Source organism: Pogona vitticeps, chromosome 2, assembly GCF_051106095.1.
Source record: "Pogona vitticeps strain Pit_001003342236 chromosome 2, PviZW2.1, whole genome shotgun sequence".
Taxonomy (NCBI): Eukaryota; Metazoa; Chordata; class Lepidosauria; order Squamata; family Agamidae; genus Pogona; species Pogona vitticeps.
This window is the reverse complement of record NC_135784.1, coordinates 249,034,262-249,054,443: the sequence shown is the minus strand read 5'-3', so window position 1 is coordinate 249,054,443 and position 20,182 is coordinate 249,034,262. Positions and strand designations below refer to the sequence as shown.

Genomic DNA, 20,182 nt, shown 5'->3' with positions numbered 1-20,182 from the left:
GTTGTTGCAATCTTTGAATATCTACAAATGGTATGAAATAAAATGAACTCAATAGAAAGTGCCTTGGAAAATCTCACAAAGACTGTTACTCCATTAACATTTTTTTAAACAACTAGTCACCCTCCTACACCCCAGAGAAGGTTGATGTCGCAGAATTTTAGAAGAGTTGAGCATACAAACCCTAACCTGAATTGCCAAGCCTCAAGGAATAAGACATCAGTGACTCAAGTGAAGAACTTAGAGATACAGTTATCATCTAAGGGCAGGGGTTTTCACTTACATACTAAGGAAACTGCTGCTTCTTTGGGTGAAATTAGTAATAAATGGGAGGAGACTAAATCAGATCTAGCTTCCTTCCTCAGTAAAGCTGAGCCATTAAGTGGCCTTCTCAAGAAGCAAAACACTTCTACTCAAATTAAAGCCGATTTACTCACTCATGTTCCTGTGGAAAAGGACATTATTGAGCAGCAGATGAACTGTGATAAAGTAAAATTTATCTCCTTAGATTCTGAAGATACTGGGAGTAAACATTTATATCAGCATCTGCCAAACATACATCCTGTAGCAAAGTCATTACCTCCCAATAAACGGAAGTAAGCTGCCCTTTACACAAGATCTCGCTTCATCCTGACTTATCTACCAGAAAAGAGGGACTGGTGGGTATTCAGAAGCCATCTTTACCATTGTGAAGGAAAGAAGGAGGAAAGTGAGCCGTCCTCACCCACAGAGACACCAGAGGAGGAGAAAGGAAAGACAGAGGTCTGTCTGGTAGAAAGAGAGGGAGAAAAAGGGGAGGAGCTCAAACCAATTATTCAATCCCTGAAGCCAAATAAAGCACCTGGAGAAGATTTCCTACCCACTGAACTCTTTAAATCTCATATTGGCTGGTGGGCACCCTTTTAGCAGGGCTTTTACTTACATAAACAATCCAGGCTGTATTCCAGCCAGATGGGAAGTTACTATTATTGTCCCTTTACATAAGAAGGGAGACAAAGACGATCCAAATAACTATAGGCCTATAAGTTTTATTGGAATTGTGGCTAAAATGTATGCTAAACATCTGCTGAGTAAAATAGAAGATTGGATTTTGGAGAGAAAATCTTCTAATGGAAGAACAAGCTGGCTTCGGACCTGAGAGATCCACAATAGATAATTGTTTTGTCTTATATCATCTTATAACTAAGCAATTACCTAATGGCAAAAAACTGTATACTGCTTTTATTGACCTTAGTGTGGCCTTTGACTCCATAAATAGAGAGATACTATGGAGAAAACTGGTCACCCCAGGTATGGAACTCAGGCTCTTAGCTCTGATCAAGATTATCTACTCAAATATGCATCTGAACGTTCGTGTAGGTGCAGACGGTTTACTTACCAAGAAAATACCCACCCATAGGTTAGACAGGGTTGTATTCTGGCCCCTATGCTTTTCAATCTCTGTGTTAATGATATGCCAGGATATCTGTTTGACACCAATACTCAAATGGTTAAATACATGATCAATTTCTGAATATCTTGCTGTATGCTGATGACATGGTGTTGATAGCACACTCACAGATAGGTCTAAGAAGATTTCTACAAAAACTTAACTATTGCACTAACAATTTTCTAAACATCAATAAAGCCAAATCCCAAGTGTTGGCTTTAAGCAAGCGAAATAGGACATATAATTGGCAAATAAATGGTGACCCTATTGAACAGGTAAATACGTTTAATTACTTAGTAGCAGTGCCCTAAAAGCTGAACTAGGTACAAAATAGCTATACAAATTTGAATTACAATTATCCTGGTATTTTACTCCCAATAATAAAAGTATTCAGGGCCAAAATTATTCCAGTGCTGACCTACAGGGCAGAATTATGGGGTCTAAATAAAGCTACCCCTTTGGAAAAAGTTCAGACTCATTTTTCGAAAAGTATCTTGGGGACTAATAAAAATAGTGCCGCGTGTGCAGTTAGGGCAGAAACAGGTTTTCACTCTCTCTATAGTTATTCAGTGACTAAGGTTATCACCTACTGGATGAAAGTTCAGAGAATGGATTCGTATAGACTTCCCAAGCTCTGCTTAGTAGAACAGACCAGTTTGGCTTCGCCCAATTCTTGGGCTGGCCAACATACTAAACTAATTGATCAATATGGATTCTCCACTCAATATTTTTCAAAAGGCTCTCAGACAAAAGAAATCTGCAAACAGAGTCCGGGATATTAGTGCTCAAATGGATATATAACTGCTTTCTAACACCAAGTCCTTAGGTTGGTTATCCAAGAACAAAATTGTTTTTCAGTCCGGGAAATATTTAGAAATAAACGTGTCTCAATCTCTTAGGCTTTTACCAGACTCAGATTCAAACTGCTGCACTCCATGACAAAACTTGGTTGCTTTCTTCAATTGCCTTACCACGAAAGAATTTGTATCTGCTTTGCCCCCATTACTGAAAATATTACACATATTTTATTTGATTATGAGCTATATTCCACTGCTAGGCAAAAGTATTTATCTGCCCTGTTAGCGAAAACAGCCCATTGGAATGTGAATTTTAGTCTTTCGTATTTTCTTCAGAGTGCCAAAACAAGTTGTCCACAATATAGCTGTGATGTGCTGCTCACGTGTACCGAGGTTGTTTCACTAGCCTGAAGCCCACAACACGTTCTCTCCTTTCCTCTGCCACCAGCTGACCTCTGTCAACATGCTTTAATTAGAAAGATTGATGTCCAAGCTGAGTATAAAGTTAAACAACACAAGTTTACTGAGTATAGCTCGTTTAAACTGGTTCTTCAGATACTTTAATGTATTCATTAGATTAGTAATGCTGTACCTTGTTTCACTCTTAACTCTCTTAGCTCTCTATAAGTTCCACACTCTTAACTCCAAATTCTGCCACACTCTCTAACTCCCGCAGACAAACTCTTACTTCTGACTCTTCTCTCTGACTCTAACTGACTGGACTCTCTAGAATCTGACTGACTCCTCCCTTCTAGTTTCTCTGGCTCTGCCTCCCAACAGCTCCAATTGGTACATGCAAATAACCAATTACATGAGCCAAAGCAAGGTGATTGCCACAATAGCAAAATTCATATCTAAGGCAATGCTACATTGATCTCACTACATTGATCAAATAGGGGTTCCCTGTAGGGGTGACTCACTCAATTAAAACATCTACACATTGTTTTATATTTTACTATTGAAATGTATTTTATCTCGTTTTAGCTGTTTACTTTGGATCTGTGTGATTTGTACGCTTTTGATATGGTCAAAATGACTAATCAAATAAATAAATAAATAAATAAATGATACTGTATACATATTACTTTACTTCTTCAATTTACAATGGTGCCTCGCATTGCGACATTAATTCATTCCAGCGAAATCGCTGTTGAACAAAAACGTTGCAATGTGAAATAAAAAAGCTCATAGAAATGCATTAAAACGCGATTAATGTGTTCCTAGGGGCTTCAAACTCACAGTTCAGCAAAGATCCTCCATAGCGCAGCCATTTTTGCTGCCTGTTAAGTGAGGAATCTGTCCCAGAAAACAGCGGGTGGCCATGTTGTTTTCCCGGTGGACATTTTGAAACCACCGATTAGCTGTGCGAAAATGGTCGCTTTGTGATGATCGGTCATCGCAAAGCGAAAATACCCCATCGCAAAAAGTTTGTCGCAAAGCGATTTTGTCACTAAACGGAGGGCTCGCTAAGCGAGGCACCACTGTATATGCACATAAGTTTTTCTTATTATTTCTCTTGAATATTTGTATATTCACTGTTGTTAAATTTAATATTGTCCTTTAATGATGTAAGCCTCCTTGGGTCATTTTAAGGAAAAAGGCAGGATAAAAATGTTTTAAAATAAATAAATTAAATAAATTCACTATATGCCAGATAATTATAACATCTTTCAAATACAAAACAGAGGAATCAAAAAAGGTCAAAATTTAGAGAACTAGCAAATACAAATATTTATGATAAATCTTAAGCATTTCCTTCTAATATTTTAATTGCTGTTGATGGGAAATGATTCTGTTCTAAATCACATACTGAACCCAAAATAGAAGTCTTGCAAGCTTACTAGACATTATACACCACTTACTGACTGAGGCCAGATAAAATTAAAAAGGTTTTTTAAGGAGACAGCCAACTCTTTTGGATACAAAAGAATACTGGCTGGAAATGACAGCTATTCTATTCAAGAGAAAGGAAGGAAGGAACATGGCTGTTTTTCTTGGAAAACCAGCTAATCTTTGTGTAGCAGAGTTATCTAGAATATTTTCTTCTAAATGAAAAATACTTCTCCTAATTCCCCCTTTTAAATGTTTATTTCGACATTAATGCAGTTAAGTACGTACAACATACAAATGAACTTTGTCTGAAAGTTTTTTTTTCTTATTTCAACAAATGAAAAATTCAGCTTAGTGAAAACTGAAGGCCTGGATCCAAACCTGACCTTCTCTAAGCAGAAAGCACCCTTCCGTTCTGTGAAGGGAAGAGAAGGGAGGTGATACTTACTATTTCTCCTCTCTTTCCTTCAGCTCCTAGGGTCACCTCCCAAGCTCTTCTACAGGATCTTCCAATATTTTCAACGGCAACAAGAACAGTGGAAGGAAGAAGCTAAAACTCATCTTCCACATTCCTACCCATTGAAACATCATGTTAACACAGTTCTGTTTCCTTCATATCAGGATTCATATCTAAGGATTTTATTACAAGGTGGGAAGTCAAAATACTAAAGCTAAAAAAAGTACACATAAATACAGAATGAAACCATAGAAAGATGGGAAGTGTATAGAACTGTTTGGTAAAAAATTAAACAAATAAAAATCCCCAATGTGCTGCACCTGGGAGGGGAAGAAAGTTCCACTGCAACCGTCAGCACAGTTTTGGATTTAGCCCAAATTTTTTTTCCTCAAGAAAGGTTTTTTATTCTACAGTCCAATGCACTTTCACTATAATCCATTCACACTCTATACTACTAGGCAAGAGGATGTAACATCTGCAAGTCAGATGTCACAGTGTATTCTGTTCTACATATACAGTGGTGCCTTGCTTAACGGGTGCTCCGTTTAGCGATGAAATCATTTAGCGATGACTTTTTCAGAGCGTTTTTGCACTTTGTTTAGCGATGGTCCCTATGGGCGATTTTCGCTTAGCGATGGTTGGGACCATGCTTCGCATAGCAATTAAATTTTGGGTCCCCTGTTTCGCTTAATGATGGTTTAAACAGCCTCATGTTTGCTGTTTTTTAAATGTTTTTCTGTTATTTATAAAGTTAAAGTTTACTGTTTAAAATGTTTAAAATCATAAAGTGCACTTAATAAACCCTTTGTTAACCAAATCTGACATTGTTATGACTCTTTTTTAATGTGCTGTTGTATTTCCCCCCCATTAAGATGCACTGAATAGGTTTCAATGCATTTCAATTGGGGAACCGCATTTTGCTTAGCGATGTTTCCTATGGCGATTTTCGCTTAAGGACGGCAATTTGTTCCTATTGGAACGGATTATCCGGTTTTCAATGCATTTCAATGGGAAACTGCGTTTCGCTTAGCAATGAAATAGCTTAGCAGCAATTTTTCAGAACGAATTAACATCGCTAAGCGAGGCGCCACTGTATAAGCAACAAAATTCTCAGGTGCAATTTTTGTGATGCTGTCACAAAATGCATAGATTTTGGTGATGCCTTCACATAATGTGTAGAATCTATATGCATTAAAAAGAACATCAAGAATAGGCCATAAAACATACATGGTGTTAAATATATTATTTTTGTTGAATGAACTCCTGTATGCATGATCTTGTGCTGAAACTAATGGGCAAAATCTCAGACTAATGGGCAAAATTCACAACCAAAAAGGACTAACAATCCTTCTGGAATAACTGCCAAAGCAAAATTAATAGACACAATACTTCAGATCAATTATTTTTGGCAACATCAATAGTATTCTACTATACTATTTTTAAAATTCTTATTATGTATATCAATGATATGCATCTGTTTCATCTTTCTTTCACATATGATGTGCTTTAACATGAAAATTAATGACAGACCTTGCACTGTACTAAAGAATGCATATTCCATTTTTGAGTACAAAAAAGGAAATTCCGATCACCTGCAAAAAGTATGAGAAGACCTAAACCAGTGGTTCTTAACCTTTGTTACTCAGATGCTTTTGAACAGCCACTCCCAGAAACCTCAGCCAGCACAGCTGGTGGTGAAGGCTTCTGGGAGTTGCAGTCCAAAACTCCTGAGTAACCCAAGGTTAAGAACCAGTGACCTAAACTACGATCCTAAACTGAATAATCTGGGAAGAGATCCACTAAAACAAAAGGAGTATAGTTGCAAGAAATGTGCTTTTATTTTATAAATAATTTTTAAACTAAAGTAAGACTTACAAATTAAAGCTGAAGGGACAGAAAATATCAGTTATGGCAAAGAAACAGATCCACACATAATTAGCTTGCTGCTCATTAGACATCTCTGAAGAGAAGGAGGAACCCTTGCTTTCACAGATGAGACAAAGATTCTCCCTGTCCCTGTAATCTTCCAACTGCTTCACGGGATCCTCTAGCTAACGCTCTAAAGCAGATTTTCAAGGACATAAGAGGCCAAAGGGATAACAGAGAATTAGTGAATTCTACCTCTGCATGTCCGCTGGCAGAAGCATCTGTGAACAGAATTCTAAAAAGATCCCACTTCTGCCCATGAGAGTAAATTCAGGATCCCTCTCCAGTTATGGGTGCAAATCATTTCCAGTCACAATCTCATATACTAAACAAAAATCAGTTTACGATTTTCCTCTTTGAAGGTCTTTTCATTCTCTCTCTCTCTCTCTCTCTCTCTCTCTGTGTCTTAGAAAAAAATCTGCCCATCTACAAGAACAATCTTTGTGCATTTCTATAAATGCCCCAAGGAACTATGGATAGGTAATTTGTGTTTTTGTGAGCCTTTTTTTCCTTTTGTGATCTCTGTGTGTACACGTCACCTCAGAATGGTACAAACTGCTAAAGACATTTTGCACAAAACTGCACAAAGTACAATACACAATCTCAATCTGGAGGTGAGAATCCTTACAGGAGTTAAGGAATTCTGAACTGGCTGGCCTGATGTGCTGAGGCAGACTGTCTCGGCAAGAAACAAGACATGGTTGAGGGTTCGGGGGGGGGGGCTTTTTCACACCTCTTCCTTATGTTCTGCTAAGGCTACAATATCTTGAATTAGATAAGCTGAACATCCCTGGGTACTGATAGAAATTCCTTCTCTGCCCAATCCAAGGAACAATACAATGAATTTCAGGCATGTTTTCTCAAAAGTAAAACCAGATGTACTTAGTGATGATTGCTCCCAGGTTCATATCATCCTCTCCCTCTAGAATTGCAAAGCAACATAAAAAAACAGGTACAGATAAAAAAAACAGTATAATTATATAATAAGTCATGAAATAAATGAAATCCCTCTCAAATTGCGGGGCAATGAAACAAGTTAGGAGAAAACTTATGGGGCTGAGATAATTGTGAGGTGGGTGACAAGCTTTTGGTTTCAAAATCAATTGCAAATAAAAAAAATATGAAGGGGCTTTATGTTTGTATATGAGAGTGCACATGCATGCATATTGTTACTGAGTGCTGCCAAATAACTTCAGACTTATGGTAACCCTAATGATTATTGGCCACCAAAAGGGCCTGTCTTGGGAAAAAAACCCTCTAGCTAACAAAAAGCGATATCTGCCTTAATTGGGTCAAACCATCACGTTTGGTCTTCCTCTTTTCCTATTATTTCAAATATTATTGTGTTTTTTTTCCACTGAGTCTTACCTTCTCATAATATATCAAAGGTGCAACAGGTTCAATTTAGACGTTTTATCCTCCAGTAATTCAGGTTTGATTTCTTCTAGAACCAATGTCTTTCTGGTGGTCTATGGTACTTATAAAGCTCTAAAGATCACCTCAAAAACAATGTACCAAAAGAGTCTTCTTTTTCCAGTCCGCTTTCTTCATTGTCCATCCTGTACTGTGGGGTTCCTGGAGACGTATTATTTTGGTCTTGCTCTCCAGGAACACTTCCCCCCCCCAGCTCCCTCACTGCTTTCTTTCTGAGTCTTAGTCTTTCGATTTCTTGACTCCTATTTCCAGCTTGATTGATGATTTGACTAAACACAGACAGAGTTCTAGCTCCTGTCCTCTGAAGATGCCAGCCACAGAGACTGGCAAAACGTTAGGAAGAAAAATTTCCAGAACATGGCCAAACAGCCCAGAAAAACTGCTAAAACAAAAGTTATGCAATCCTTCTGTATAGTAGAACCTCGTATCTGCGGGCAAGTGGTTCCAAGGCCTCGATGGATGCTGAAAAATGCAGATTACGGTGAACATTATACATATAGTCTTTGGCTCCTTCTAGTCCTGGTAAATGATGTTGAGAAAATATATTTTGCTAGCAAATGCTATACATTGTATGGTCTCCCACTCCCTCTAGTGGCCAATGCTGGTAACTTCACTGATAGAAATATATCTGGGGTAGAAAATTATATTAAAGAAAATGTAAAGAGTAAACTGGGGATGTGGTGGCGCTGTGGGTTAAACCACAGAAGCCTCTGTGCTGCAAGGTCAGAAGACCAGCAGTCGTAAGATCGAATCCATGTGACGGAGTGAGCTCCCGTCACTTGTCCCAGCTCCTTTCAAACTAACAGTTTGAAAACATGTACAAATGCAAGTAGATAAATAGGTACCACCTCAGTGGGAAGGTAACAGCATTCTGTGTCTAGTCACACTGTCCACGTGACCACAGAAACTATCTACGGACAAAGGCTGGCTCTATGGCTTGGAAACGGGGATGAGCACCATGCCCTAGAGTCGGACACGACTGGACTAAATGTCAAGGGGAACCTTTACCTAAAGAGTAAACTATTAGGGAATGACAAAAGAGAATTAGAAAAAGAGATAAAGAATGAAGAGATTACAGAGGTTATTAATAAATTAAAAAATGGTAAGACTCCAGGCTTTGATGGAATGGGGCCAGAAAGCCATTAAATCAATACTGATCCCCAAGTGGAAAATATTTTATAATGGAATAGGAAGGAGAGAAAATACCAGATTCTTGGAAATATTCACTAACAACTTTTATTCCAAAACCCAATAAAGATCTGACAGATCCAAGTTCGTATAGACTTATTTCAATATTAAATAAAGATGCAAAGATATTTACAACAATTTTAGCAAACAGGATGAATATGTTTATTACAAAATATACTAAAGAAGATCAAAATGGTTTTTTAAAGGGATGACAAAAGGCAAATTTAACTAGGAGGGTTTTGGATATTATATATAATACAGAAAAAGACAAGATAAAGGCAGGTATTTTATCATTAGATATTTTTAAGGCATTTGCTTCTGTAGAATGGCCAACATTAAAGATTCTTTTAAAGGGTTGTGGTTTCGGAAATAAATTTATGGGGATAATAGATCAACTATATTTGGAGAACACTTCTGCAGTAATAGTTAATGATGAGATGACCAAACAGATAGCTCTAGGCCGAGGCACTAGACAAGGTTACCCTCTTTCTCCAGTTCTGTTTTGTTTCATTATTGAAATGTTAGCAAATGCAATAAGAAATAAGGATTTAATTGATGGTATGGGTGAAAATAATAAAATAAAGATTAACTTATTTCCTGATAATTCCCTTTTGACAGTGAAAAATCCATTAGAAAGCAGGGATAGAATTAAAATTTATTTAGAAAAAAAATGGAAAAATAACTGGATTATGTGAAAATTGGCAAAAATTGGAAATAATGTTTAATCATAATAAACTAGAACAAGTTTGTTGATAAATATGATTTTAGGATATGTAAATCTGTTAAATATTTAGGTATAGATTTAGTAAAAGATACTCAGAAAATAAAGGAACATAATTGTAATAAATTAAAAAGAGATATTAAAAAGAAATTATAGGAATAATCTAACTTGAAACTTTTTTGGTTTGGAAGATTTTACCAAAAAAAAATTTTTTAGGATGTTACCTGTACCGTTAGCAGATGATTTTAAATTTTTTCAAGGATTGATTGATAGATATTGTAATGAAGAGAAGAAAGCCAAAATAAATAAAAGGTATTGATATAAAACAACAAAAAGGAGGTATAGGTATGCTAAATATAAATATTATATAGCTAATCAGCTGAGGTTTATAGGGGAAATTATATATAACCCAGAAAGGTTAATTTGGTGGAAAGTGGAATCCTCAGAACTACAGGCTGATACTGAAAAACAACTATTTGGTATAATTAAAAAACATAAAATAAGGGAAATTATTAACCCCTTTTTAAAAACTATGTTAAATATATGTTATACAAGTATAAAAAGAATCTATGTCCATCTAACTCTCCATCAGGATTAGTGACTGAAATAGAGAATTTTCCTGCCAATATGGAAGTATACTTAGAATCATTTAAAGAAAAAAAGTGATTAGATTAAAAGATTGGTTGGATAAAATGAGATTGAAAGATCAAATGAAACAAATCCTTCAGAATAAGAATATATCACGGTTGAATTATATGCAATTAGAAAGATGACTAACAAATGGTTTAAAAAGTACAACAAAGGTAGAGAATATACAAAGTATGAACAATTTCTATTATCATATGAGGACATTCAGATGACTGACTCAGTGAAGGGTGTAGTCACTACACTGTAGTGAGTAAAATTTATAGATTCCTGCTAGATCTAAAAGAAGACCAAGAATGAAGGATTGACGCTAGTGTGGGAACAAGACTTAGGAAAAAGAATATATAGTGAAGAACGGATGAAGATGTGGAAAATGAGGGTTTTACGATTTATGTCTGTGAGAATAAAAGAATTTTTTTTCAAATTGGATTTAAGATGATATTTGACACCAATAAAATTGAACAAAAATTAACGATAGTTATCTGAATGTCTGTTGGAAATGTGAGACAGAAATTGGTACATATTTGCGTAAGTGCTGGGAATGTGAAAAAGTACAAAGATATTGGAAACTGATCTTTAAAGAATTAAATTATATATGTGAAAAAGATACAGAATTTAATCCTAAAATAGCTTTGTTATCAATATTTGAGACTGTGGAATATGAAATGATGACTAGAGAGTTGATTACCAATTTATTAACAGCAGCCAGATTAATAATAGCTAGGAACTGGAAATCAAAATTGTAATTTCAAATGGAAGAATTGCTATAAATGATAAGTTGACCTGTAATTTAAAGGTTAAGAAAGGAAAGATGAAAAATAATAATTTTTATGATATATGGGGCAGATTTTGGGAATATGTGCTAACAACAGGAAAAGGGAAAGTTCCAAATCAGGAATCAATGCAGTTCTGGAGAAGAGGACAATAAAGGAAGAAGAAGAATAAACACAATGGAAGAAGAAGATTACTGCAAGAGGTCCCAATTAGGGTGGTGAGGAACACAGCTGATTTGTATTTTGGTTTATATTTTTTATTTTTATGCTGTATCTTTAATATAATAATAATAATAATAATAATAATAATAATAATAATAATAATAATAATAATAATAATAATAATAATAATAATAATAATAATAATAATAATAATAATAATAATAATAATAATAATAATAAGACGAAGACGAAGACGAAGACGAAGACGAAGACGAAGAAGACGAAGAAGACGAAGACGAAGAAGACGAAGAAGAAGACGAAGAAGAAGACGAAGAAGAAGACGAAGAAGAAGAAGAAGAAGAAGAAGTTTATCTGGGGTTTTCTTTTAATGTTTTCAATATTTTCAGATAATGGATAAATGAATCAGCAGAGAGTGATCCTGTGGATAAAGGGGTCCTACTGTAGTCATTATTTTTGACTTCTTAATGTTCAATAGTGATCCTGTTTTTGCACTTGCTACTTTAATCTTAATCACTAATCAGTTCAAGTCATTGTTATTTGCTGTAAGTCATATATTATCTGCTTATCTTAATTACTTATATTTCTTCTACCAATTCTCACCTATTCATTATCCAGATTTCTGTATGGCATGTTATTCATATAAGAGGAACAGACAAGGAGAGAAAATTAATCTCTGTTTGATACCTTTGCCTATTGGAAACCATTCTATTTTATTCACATTCTGATCTGAAATTTTTTTCACAGATTTAAAAAGCTAATGTATATTGGCAGTATGATCTCTAGTGCCTTCAGAATCCATCTTGAACATATAGCATTTTTCACTCCATATTTAGCAACAAAAAGTCTTGTCATAAAATCTTGAGCATCACTCTGCTTACATAAGAAACTAATGCAATGCACTTTGGCATCTTAGGTTAGGCATCCTTCAGTCTCGAAAGACTATGGTAGCGTGCTCTGTATAGAGGGCTTGGAACAGCACCTAGTGTGGCTGAGAAGGCCAATTCGAGAGTGACAGTCCCTTCCACACTGAAGACAAACCCAGTCTGTCCCCTGTCCGGCTCCCTGGTTTTGCTGCTTTTGTGACTTCCTCTTTGCCTCGGCCTGCTGGGCAAGGGTCTCTTCAAATTGGGAGAGGCTGTGATGCACTGCCTGCCTCCAGGCTGAACGGTCAGATGTCAGGGTTTCCCATCTGTTGAGGTCTATTCCTAAGGCCTTCAGATCTCGCTTGCAGATGTCCTTGTATCGCAGTTGTGGTCTCCCTCTGGGGCGCTTTCCCTGCACTAATTCTCCATAGAGGAGATCCTTTGGAATCTGACCATCAGCCATTCTCACGATGTGCCCAAGCCAACGTAGACGTCGCTGTTTCAGTAATGTATTCATGCTGAAAATTCCAGCTCGTTCTAGGACTGCTCTGTTTGGAACTTTGTCCTGCCAGGTGATGCCAAAAATCCATCGGAGGCAACGCATATGGAAGGTGTTCAGCTTCCTCTCCTGCCATGCACAAAGGTCCATGACTCACTGCAGTACAGGAGTGTGCTTAGAACACAGGCTCTATAAACCTGGATCTTCGTATGTGTCGTCAGCTTCTTATTGAGCCATACTCTCTTTGTGAGTCTAGAGAACATGGTGGCTGCTTTGCCAATGCGTTTATCCAGCTCGACATCTAGAGAGAGGGTGCCAGAGATGGTTGAGCCGAGATGCCAACCAGAGATGGTTGGCATCTTATTCCTTTGGGATTGGAAGATATATTGAACATTTCTAGTCTGTGGGCCACTGGTTAGTTTTCCATAATTGTTGGAATATTCTTGCTTGGATTTTGAGAGATTCAGTCTCTTCAGTTTGAAACAGCTTTATTACTGGTGATTTATTACTTACAAGAGCTTTGAAAGGACCTTTCACTTTACTTTCTAAAATCAGAAGTTCTTCATCAAAGGATTCTTCTTTGAAGGAATCTGTAATTCTTACATCTCTTCTGTATAGTTCGTCTGTATATTTTTTCCATCTTGCTATTACCTGTTCATCTTTCAAAATCCCTTATTTAGGTCCCTTATTTAGAATTTCAAGAGTTTCATCAGGCATACAATGAGGCTTATCTTTTCTTTCTGCTGCAGGAGAAATACAGTCTTCCTGCAATCCAAAGTTTGCAGCCAGTTGATCTTAGCAACACAAACCTGTTTGTAGTCAATTGGACTTAGTAATCGAGGCATACATCCAAAAGAGAGAGAGATGCACATGAATAGATGTACATGCGCACATGCACACACACACACACACACACACAGAGAGAGAGAGAGAGAGAGAGAGAGAGAGAGAGAGAGAGAGAGAGAGAGAGTTTATCTAGGCAATACCATACTGTAGTATTTAAATGTTTTTGTTAAAGTTAAACATAGGTACTGTTTTCATAAAACAATATATAAACAATAACAGGATATTTAAGTGGAATAGTCGGGTCATGCAGGATAAGCCACAATATTGCTTATACTTTCAATCAGTTCCAATAGAGTTCTTTCCCATAATATACCAGGACATACCCATCCTCTGCATGTTAAATTTTTTAGAGTGGAAACATTCTCTGATTATTTTCAGATGCATGCTTGGTTTCATGGGAAGCCTTTCCCAAGTTTCCAAGTACTGCTTCCTTTTAACTAGCTGATCATTTCTAGTACACGCAGACAAGCAAGACTGTCGCAGGTGGCACAGCAAATGTAGCATAAAACCGGCAGTGGCGGCCAAACCACTTCACAAATGGGAGAAAGGTAATGGCCCCCAAAATAAGGGGAATGGAAGAGAGGACTTGATGCCAAAGCAAACTATGAACAGACAGCAGACTATGAATCTTTCTCAACATATATGAGGACAAGATGTGGCAGACTCCATGTCCATAAACAAGCCACTTCTAGACTCTATTGTGCAATGGTTTCACATCATTCACATAATATTACAGAGTGTCCATATGGTATCAGATAAAGCTATTAACTTTCAAATACTTCCATGTATTCAATATTCAGTATTCCACATTTCATTAATGTCTCCTTACTAATATAGATGAGATGGTTGGACAGTGTCATCGAAGCAACCAACATGAATTTGACACCACTCCGGGAGGCAGTGGAAGACAGGAGGGCCTGGCGTGCCCTGGTCCATAGGGTCACAAAGAGTCGGACACGACTTAACAACTAAACGACTTATAGATCATTATGTGCTTCAGGAAACTGCAACAAGAAGTATTGCTAACATCAGTTCTTCCTCTGACAGAAAACAGCTGCATCAAATAGTGATATTTCAGTTGACTCTGGAATAACCAAGGTTTCCATTATGGAGATCATGCATTTGTTTTCAAGTTACTACAGTTAACAAAACATATGAATTCCATTTTATGTAGAAAAGTATCTGGATTATTATAGTTCTGATCATTATTATCTGTTGTTCACAGGACTCTCATGTAGGATCTTTTGGGTTCACTGTTCAAGTATTGCTCAGAATTCTGCTCCATACTACAAGTATCACAATAAAATCTGTAGATATAACATAGTGATAAAGTGAAAAATCCCTAGTTCAAGTCTTGCTTCTACCATGAACTCATGTAGTGGCTTAGCCACTCATTCTCTGCTTCCATTTTTATATGAAATACAAAGCTTGGACGGAATAACAAAGGCAAAGTCACATTCAGTCACACTGTATCTGAGGTGCCAGTCCCACCATGGTTTGAGTTACAGTTTTGGCTTTTTGGAATTTATTATTTCTTATTGATTTGCTATCTGATTAAATGTTATATGTTTGAATTCCGGTTTTCCCCCCATCTTTTTCTGTAAACCACCCTGAGTAGCACCAATCACTAAATCAGCTAATATATGAATGAATGAATGAATGAATGAATGAATGAAAGGAAGGAAGGAAGGAAGGAAGGAAGGAAGGAAGGAAGGAAGGAAGGAAGGAAGGAAGGAAGGAAGGAAGGAAGGAAGGAGGGAGGGAGGGAGGGAGGGAGAGAGAAAGAAAGAAAGAAAGAAAGAAAGAAAGAAAGAAAGAAAGAAAGAAAGAAAGAAAGAAAGAAAGAAAGAAAGAAAGAAAGAAAGAAAGAAAGAAAGAAAGAAAGAAAGAAAACTAGGAAGGGTTACCATAAATTAGAATCATCTTGGCAAAACATAATTATACAAAATCCTAGTCCCTTAACCATGGCTAGAAAGAACAGAGAAAGGAATGGACATGTATTTATCCACTTTTAAGGAAAGGAAGCAACACATCTGGAATAGGTACTCATACACACACCCACATACCTACTACTACTATGACTAGTGCTGCTGCTACTACTACTAGAACATTAACACCTTCCACTATGGTGTGGATTTCTATTACTATTACTTCTATGACCGAATGCCCTCAGAAAAATGAAGCAGCAGAGAGTTAAGCCCTCCAGTGTGCCTAGACCAGAGCACAGAAAAGTTACTTTTTTGGACTATAACTGTTGGAAGTCCCCAGCCAGCAAAGCTAGCATGGCAGAATCATTGGAATGCTGATCTGGGAAATCCAGATTCTGTTACATGCTAAGTCATGAAAAAACTCAGTGTACAATATTGAGCCAGTCACTCCCTCTCAGCCTGAACCTGCCTCACTGGGCCATTATGAGGTCAAAGCTGAGAGTCAAATAGGCCACCTTCAGTTTTTTGGAAGAAAGCTGGGAAAGAAATATAACAAATAAATGTAACGACAAAGGAGAGATATTCTATGGTGTGGCTTATGCTTTGGAATGCGCTACCTAAAGATGATCATCCGGCTTCCATGTCTGTCAGCCTGAGATATCCTTACAATTCCATGCATTTTTTTAATTGAAGAAATCCCTTACCATTTATTCCAAGAAATGTTTTAGTTGCTACTTCATTTTATTGTTAATGTCATGATTTTGTGCTATATTTTTCAGTTTATGATACAAACAATTTATTATATTTTTGTTATTTGCCTCCTTTGAATCTATGGGATGAAGGGCAGTACACAGATGCTTTGAATAAACAAATTCCTCAGCCGCCGGACGGGCGTTTTGCGCCCTGGAACGGCGTGGCTGGCTTTTGCCCCAACGTCCCCAAAGCTGTTGTCTCGCGTATTTATTCCGGGGCTGTGGGGGGGCAATATCACATGCTAACTTAGGGTTCAAACCAATGGCTATTGAAAATTATTTAAATGAATTATTTTCCATTCCTCCAGAGAAAAATAATCAGTGAAAGGGAAGCATACTAACGCCCAGGATTTAATACTGGATGAACATGCTGGGCTTGTTTGCATTACAGAGACCTGGTTGGATGAAGCAAGGGAGTTTCTCAGCTTTGTCCACCTGGGTTCTCTGAGCAGCAGCAAGCCAGACTTGGTGGGTGGGGAGGAGGGATTACAATAGTCCACAGAGATTCAATTATCTTTACCAGATGGTATGTCCCAAACACTGCTGGACTTGAGTGCATTCATCCAGGGCAGAATAGGTATTCTGTTGGTGTACTGCCCATCTCACTGCACAACAGTCTCCCTGCCTGAGCTGGCTCAGCTGGTCTTGGGCGTGGTGTTGCAGTTGCCTTGGCTTTCTGCAACAGGGGGACTTCAGTGTCCATCATGGGTCTGTACTAAGTGGTATCTGGCTCCATTCATGTTGTAGGCACCCTTTTGACGGTTTTCTGCATAAGACAGGAAGGTGATGATTTGGATGTGGAGGAATTCTCAGTAGTTTTGTTGTCATGGTCAAATAACTAGCAGGTAGGGCTTAGGCTTACTGGAGCTCAGAGGTGCGTGAATTTAATTGGGAGGCCAAGTAAAATGGTCCACTCTAGAAGACTGATGGATCCAAGTGGTTTCCTGACAGCATTTGGGGAGTTTCCCGCTGTCTTGGCAGGCAATCCTGTTGAGGACTTGGTGGATCTCTGGAATGCAGAGATGGCCAGAGCTATTGACAATCGCTCCTAAGTGTCCCCTTCCATGGAGTGAAGTCAGTCCAGCTCTTTGGTTTACTAGATGAGGATGATGAAATACATGGGATAGAGACTAGAGCAACAACAGCTGAAAATTCAGAGCAGATCCAATTGAACACAGGCTAGTGCTCATCGGAAGCTGCTCCATGGCAGCGGTGGCTGTAAAGATGCAATTATTCTAAACCACCACTGTATCTGGACAGAGCCATCCAGCACAGCTCTTTTGGGTGCCCAAGGGCCTGTTGCACAGATGGCCACAAGAGAAGGATGATGACTACTCAACAGCCTGCTGTGATGAGTTTGCACAGCACTTTGCGGATAAAGGCACTCAGATCTACTCTGATCTAGAAGCTATAGTTGATGCAGGTGGCCCCTGCTTGTCCTGTTATAATGGATATGCCATTATTACAATTTTCTATTTTGGGGCAAGGTTTCGGAGAGTGTGGCAGCAGCCAAGTTCCTCAGGTTCTTGAATAACATGGATTATCAAAATCCATTTCAGTCTGGGTTCAGGTCTGGTTTGATCGTCTTGGTGGATAACCTATGCCAGTAACTAGATAGGGAGAGTGTGTCCCAGTTGGTTCTGCTCTCAGCAGCTTTTGATACCATTGACCATGATATTAAAGCTTTTTAAAAAAGTTTTAAAATGTTTTAATCTTGATCAAGGTTTAATTGATTTTAATAAATAGTTGCATTTTTTTCTTGTTATTATTGTATGATTTTAATTTGCTGTGAGCCACCTTGGGTCCTCTTAAGGGGAGAAAGGTGGCATATAAATAATAGAAATATATAAATACATTAATTTGCATGAAACTCAAATTATATTCTACGTCTCACAAGCAACACTTGTCTATTCAAAACAAAGGAGCAGAGCTTTTATCTTCAAAATCAAGAAGCAAGGATGACCACAGTAACATTTTCCAGTTATGGATACAAACAGTGAGAGAAACATATATGAATAAGAGAGTCCAAAAAAGATTTTGCCTTCTTGTAACCCAGCAGCAAAGCTTCAAGCTAAATATACTACAATCATGCCAGTGATTAGTTATTGCTCAGTCTCCTGTCTCCAGCCCGGAAATTAGTCTGCATGAAACCCAGATAGCTGAACAAGCAGTCACGCTTTATCATAGCACTGGGTTTGGAAGACCAATCTGAAGGAAAGTTACATGTGTTCTATATTACAGGGGGGAAATGCTGAATTTAAATTACCTTGGTTTACAGAACTGTAAAATCTCTGCATTTTAAAGTATAAAAATATAAATGTTAGCATGATAAATTCTTTAAATCTGCAATACTAAATTCACTTACTAGGAAGTAAATCCCGCTCTATACAGAAGCTTATTTCTTTGTAAACATGGGTAGGATTACACCGCAAAAACAGTAACATAGTTTATTCAAGAAAGCTGTGAAAGTTCAAGTCATCTAATTAAGAACTCTTACTAACATGTTAGGTTGTAAAGCAGGAAATTAATGCCATTGTTTTGTTATTTATCCATAAGCAACCTCTTTTTAAAAAAATACAAACCAAATAAACTTTGGTTGTTGTGACTTTTTCGGGCTCTTTGGCTGTGTTCTGAAGATTGTTCTTCCTAATGTTTCGCCAGTTTCTGTGGCCGGCATCTTCAGAGGACAGGAGTAGCACTCTGTGCTCTGGTGCAGTTTGTTTGGGAGTTGAGTATTTAAAGCTGCGGGATTAGCTTTTGTCCTTTTCAGGAGATGGGTGATTATGGTGATCACTGTGTTTTTGTTGCGGGTGCATTGTTGTGATAAGGAGAAGAGATTATCTGTCACTGTGATTGATGGGTGTTGTTAGGAAGAACAACCTTCAGAACATAGCCAAAGAGCCTGAAAAACCCACAACAACCATTAGATCCTGGCCATGAAAGCCTTCGCAAATACATCCGATAAACTTTGTTCTACACTTATTACCAGTTAAACAATACCACTGAAGAAATTTACCATATATACATTGCGCCACAAGCACAATAGGTCATACTCTTGATTAAATATGCATATGATTGTACAACAGAATTGACTATACTGTAAAGATCTCCTACACAAAGGCACACAGTGTAAGGCATTCAAAAATATCTATAGAGAGATGCAGTACATTAGGGGCATTATAGCTGTTGCTTACACAAAGGAAAGAATTTAAAAAAAATCATTTAGACACAACACAATATTCTGAACTCAATATATCTTTCATATAAAAAGGTGCCCAAAGCAGCACAAATTATAAGCACAGTGGCTATAAATAAAACAGTTGTGACTATATGTGTTTGCATTCTGTAAGCCCAAAATATTTGTTAATTATAATTATAGAAGCAGCCATATAACCCTATTCATACATGACTGGTCACATCTTCTTTCAGAGAAATAATAGCTCTCTGAAATAACTGAGAGTTAAATGCTGGTAATACAATGGCTCCAGTATAAAGGGGCAATCTAAATTTGCAAAACAGGTGGATGAATTCTGAATATGTAGCTGCTGTCAATCAACAAAAACAACAGTACTCCTTTGGTAGAAAGAACCGATGAATTTCACCCATAGTAAAACAAACAACAACAACGAAACCCTGAAAGAAATTTATGGATGAAGGAGATACCGTTAGCAGATGAGCAGAAGGATCCAAGGACCTAGACTCCATGGATCAAAGCCTGCAACCACATGGGGAAGACTCTGGTAAAATAAGTCTTGTTTTAAAGCAACACAGCAGTGGAAGAAAAAGTCAAGGCAATGAAGAAGATCTAAATGTAGGCGATATACAATATCTAACATTTCAAAATGATATAGGAGCCAGAAAAGTAGGAGACACAGTTCCCTCCATATTGATGCAGGATGCTATCTTCTCTATAC

The 20,182-nt window shown here is 37.5% G+C and overlaps 1 protein-coding gene across 1 annotated transcript in view; it reads right to left on the bottom strand.

The window, feature by feature from the left end:
* FBN2 (fibrillin 2) overlaps positions 1-20,182 on the bottom strand; it is a 226,226-nt gene that overhangs the window by 185,388 nt on the left and 20,656 nt on the right. The window lies entirely within an intron of this gene.